Source organism: Mus caroli, chromosome 16, assembly GCF_900094665.2.
Source record: "Mus caroli chromosome 16, CAROLI_EIJ_v1.1, whole genome shotgun sequence".
NCBI lineage: Eukaryota > Metazoa > Chordata > Mammalia > Rodentia > Muridae > Mus > Mus caroli.
The window spans coordinates 46,627,496-46,632,177 of NC_034585.1; the positions used below are offsets into that span (position 1 = coordinate 46,627,496).

At 43.6% G+C, this 4,682-nt stretch overlaps 1 long non-coding RNA gene across 1 annotated transcript in view; it reads left to right on the plus strand.

The window, feature by feature from the left end:
• The window catches only part of LOC110311157, a 13,630-nt gene that overhangs the window by 7,216 nt on the left and 1,732 nt on the right, over positions 1-4,682 (plus strand). Inside the window, exon 2 of the long non-coding RNA XR_003835110.1 lies at positions 1,143-1,209. This is a non-coding gene — a long non-coding RNA (uncharacterized LOC110311157). The remainder of the gene's footprint in view (positions 1-1,142; positions 1,210-4,682) is intronic.

Sequence of the window (4,682 nt, forward strand, 5' to 3'; positions counted from 1 at the left end):
TTTCTATCTCCAGCGTTGCCTCACTTTGGGTTTTCTTTATTGTGTCCACTTCCCTTTTTAGGTCTAGTATGGTTTTGTTCATTTCCATCACCCGTTTGGATATGTTTTCCTCTTTTACTTTAAAGACTTGTAACTTTTTAGCAGTGTTCTCCTGTATTTCTTTAAGTGAGTTATTAAAGTCCTTCTTGATGTCCTCTACCATCATCATGAGATATGCTTTTAAATTCGGGTCTAGCTTTTTGGGTGTGTTGGGGTACCCAGGACTGGCTGAGGTGGGAGTGCTGGGTTCTGATGATAGTGAGTAGTCTTGGTTTCTGTAAGATTCTTATGTCTGCCTTTTGCCATCTGGTAGTCTCTGGAGTAGTTTTTATAGTTGTCTCTGGTTAGAACTTTTTCCTTTTGTGATTCTGTTAGCCTCTATCAGCAGACCTGGGATACTAGATCTCTCTTGAGTTTCAATGTTTAGAGCACTGTCTGCAGGCAAGCTCTCCTCTTGCAGAGAAGGTGCACAGATATCTGTTGTTCGGATTTGCCTCCTGGCAGAAGATGAAGGCCCGAAACAGGGCCTGTCCCAGAAGCTGTGAGCTTCTGTAGTCCACACTCTCACCTGTGCAGACTAGTCTTGGTGGGATCCAGGAAGGAAGATGGCTCCCGCAGATGCTCAGGCAAATCCCTCCAGGGTGAGGTGGACACCTCTCCTCTGGCAGGGAAGGTGCCTGGATGTCTGGAGCCTGAAACGGGGCCTGCCTTAGAAGTTCTGTGGCTCATGTCTGACCCAAAAGCTGTTAGCTTCTGTAGTCCACACTCTCTCCTGTGCAGACTAGTCATGGCAGGATCCGGGAACCAAGATGTCTCCGGCAGATGCTCCAGCAACACGATATAGTGCTTTCTTAGTGCACATAATTACCCTTTAATAGATTCTTTTTTTAGCCAATGAGATTATCCACCTTTTTTTCTACTTTACTTTTAAACCTCTATCTTTTTCCCATATCATAACTTTCTTTTCCTTCAAAATAAAATTTATACAATTTATTTTGGGAGCTTCAAAACAGTTACTACTTGTGTAGTCCATAGTTTTCCTCTGGAGGAGAAAATGCTTATTCCACCCAATAGTGTCATTGCTTTTATTATTCTTGTTACAGGACAGGAGAAGACCATTCATCAAACAATAAGACTCTCATTTACAGCCACTGGGGAGCTATCCTGAAGGTTAGTGTGAGCCTCTGACATTGCGTGCTTTTACCTTGGACAGGCTCCATCTAAAAAGAACATCGCGGCAGGGTCTTCAGACCATGGAACCTAATTGTCCTCACGCAGAATTGCTGAAACTGAGGCACGGAAGCACCTGCTCCCCTCCCCCAGGGCCATACACCCAGCTAATGTCTCCAACCCACTGGGTTTTCCACTAAGCAGAAAATTACAGAAATTCTTCATAACACCTCAAATTCATTGCAAGTTGGTCTTGTAATTGTTTATTCTTATCTCAGCAATATGGAGGCATGACAACATATGCCTCTGGCCTTTATACAATATTGCACAATCTGCTTGGTTAATTTTGAGTTGCTCCAGTCTCAACACTTAAACGGTCTCACAAGTTTGTCCATAAATCAGAACCCAGAAGCTGTAAGTGTGAGGGCATACACATACCAAGTTGCTAAATTCCTTTGCCTCCATTTCCCCTTACTTACAGTATTCATTTATACCCCTTTGAGATGATATGACATAAGTAACACAGAGAAAAGGCTTAGTAACCATAACAACTCAGTGGGTATGAATGAATCTAATTCAAACTACAAATGAGAAGATGTTACTCAACAGTGGCTTGATAAATGTTTGCATGGGAATGTAGAAGAGTTATTATTATTATTCTAACAATTACAGCATAAAACAATAGAAATCTTGGACTCGGAATTGAGAAAGACCAGCCAGGAATACATCCCTGCCATGAAGGAGTTTGTGACTTGGGAAAGCTGTTAACCTTTCTAGGTCTCCGGACTTTAATCACCAGCTCTAATGCTAAACTCTCAAGGAGATTTCTCTCCTTGAAACACCCTGGGAAGCCTGTGCTGCCTAACTGACTCGGGAAGCAGCCCCGCCCTGCTGAGAGCTATTGTCCTTCCTGAAGTGAGCAAGGAGCTTCCTTGGTCTCCAAAAGAAAAACAGTTCCTGCTCCATTGTTCTGAAACTCTGTCTCCCCAAAGAAAGAATCATCCCAGCCTTCCCTCAGGGGAGCCCGTCTGCCCAAGTTCCAGCTAGAGACTGGAGCAGATGAACAAAGCACGTCAGAGCAATTAGTTTTGGCAATTAGGCAGGCAATTAGTTCTGCAGTGTGTAGAATGGGAGGAGAAGGTAAATCGGCAGCTTCAGAGGTGAAGGGAAATGTGAGTTGGACTCCGGCTCTAGTGACACGCAGGTGAGAAGTTCGGGTACTCCCCAGCCTCCCTTCCCTCTTGCTATCAGGACCACAGCGGAAGTTGCTTTCCAGGAGCAAGACAACAGCTCCAGGCTTTCAGCCCCGTTCTAATTTCTTCCTCAGAATGCCACAAGTTCTCAGTGTTTGCTCCAGCAGAGTCCCTGTTGCTTTCTCCCCCAGGAATCTGATCTGCAATGTTGAAATTCTTAGATGCAGTTTCCTGGGGACTCTCCCAGCACAGAGTTTGTTGTTTTGAAAACTTGGGAAGGTCTCTTCTAAGGGAAAATTGATTTCTCATTTACCTAAGGATGGAGGAGAAATTACACAATTTCACACGATATAGTAAGAGGGCCCTTAAAAACAGTGCTTACAAGGCAAAGCCTTGGGCTTGGGTACCATCTGTGTCTTTTACAAAGCTCTGGCCTTTGGTTTTATCCGCTCCAAATTGTGAGAATGACAGAATGACCTGGGAACATGCACAGCACTTCAATATGTCTTGTCAATTCCAATTTGGGGAATGCATATATTAAAAATTATTTATATTTATCTGAAACCCAAATATATCTGGTCACCTCTTTTCTGTTGCTAGACTTGGCAATTCTAGATATTAAAAATAATAAGATCCTTCTTGAACATTATTGAGGTTAAATCAAATATCACACATCACACAAGAAATTAGAAGGGGGGGTCCAAAAAGCCAAATAAAGCACCCTAATGTTCCTTTCTCTTTCCTTTCCTCCACCACTATCATCTAATGTAATTGTTCTACAAAGTCCTGGCGTTTAAATGAACAGGAACGGCAGCTGCTAATTTTTCAGAAAAGGAAAATCTTTCTATGAATTGCCTGCACCAAGGGTTTTTAGGTGAGGCTAAGAGATCTCTCAAGTGAAGGCAAGTGTAAAGGCAGAGTGTCTGGCCATGACCACACACTCTGCTTTTCTACCCTGACTTTCTACAGCAGTATTTCCAGCTGGTGTTCTTGTGACTTAAGAAATAGAAGCCACTTACGAGGACAGAGTAATCAGGGGACGTGGAAGCCAGCGCTGACTGCAGCAGCATTTTGCCCAGCGCATTGATAAGATTCTTAGGAAAAGGGACGAGTGGGAGCCAGTGGGAGCCTTCCAGTTCACCGTGCATAGCCTGTGTTCCCATGACCCACCTAACCAAAGGCACCTTCAGATGTTGTGAGATGCCACGCTGAACCAATTATAGGAACCCTCGTTAAGAAAAAGATGCAGAATTACAAATACGAAATTAGACATGAAACTGAATATTTACTTAGAATGAGAAATTATATCATGACAAATTACAGGAGTGCTGGAGAATCAGGCCCCTTTCTTCTAAAAAATCCCTACAAGTGATTTGCTGGAAATGCTGACACAGAAAATGTTTTCTGATTATAACCCGGCTTTCTCTCCCCACCTGGAACCTTGGCAAGCTAGGGACTCACGCCAACCACCCTGAACAGAAAGGGTCCTGTACCCTTATACCTTATTAGCATCATAATATCTCATCTCTTGCATTTAACGGAGTTCTTTATAGCCATGTTTATTGTACAAGCAATATTGTAAGTGTGTTGATGGAAAACAAAAGGTGGGAGGGGATTCTCACGTTTCTGCCATCTTAATCGACCATCTGTCTCTTTTCTCCCTGTTCCTTTCACATTTTCACTCACATGCACTGCGTATAAGCTTGAGACCATGATGCGTTCATGAGTTTTAGGCTTCTGTAAAATAATACTGCAGGCTGGGTAATTAATGAACAATAGGAACTATGGCTCAGTGGTCCAAGAACAGCTTCTGTCCTCTAGCTGCTATGTCATAACAGGGCAAGGAGGGTGAGGGAGCAGCAAACCCAGAATAGGAACAAGTAGAAGGACCTTTTCTTTCACCAAAAGCCCACTTCCACAATAACAGTATCAATTCATTCATGAAAGACTTGGTGGCCTAAACACTCCTTCCCTGTGCCAACCCTTCACCCTGATTACAATAGCATCAAATATGGGCCTGCACTTGAGGGGGGCCTTGAAACTAACATACACTATTGGATCTTTTAAGGTGTTTTGCACTTAGCACAGTATCAGTTTTCTGTTTCTCCACACTCTTCCTCACTGGGACACTTCAAGGCTGCATGATCATTCCCTTGTCCTTTGTTAAGAAATGAGAGAGCTGGGCGTGGTGGCACACGCCTTTAATCCCAGCACTTGGGAGGCAGAGGCAGGTGGATTTCTTAGTTCGAGGCCAGCCTGGTCTACAAAGTGAGTTCCAGG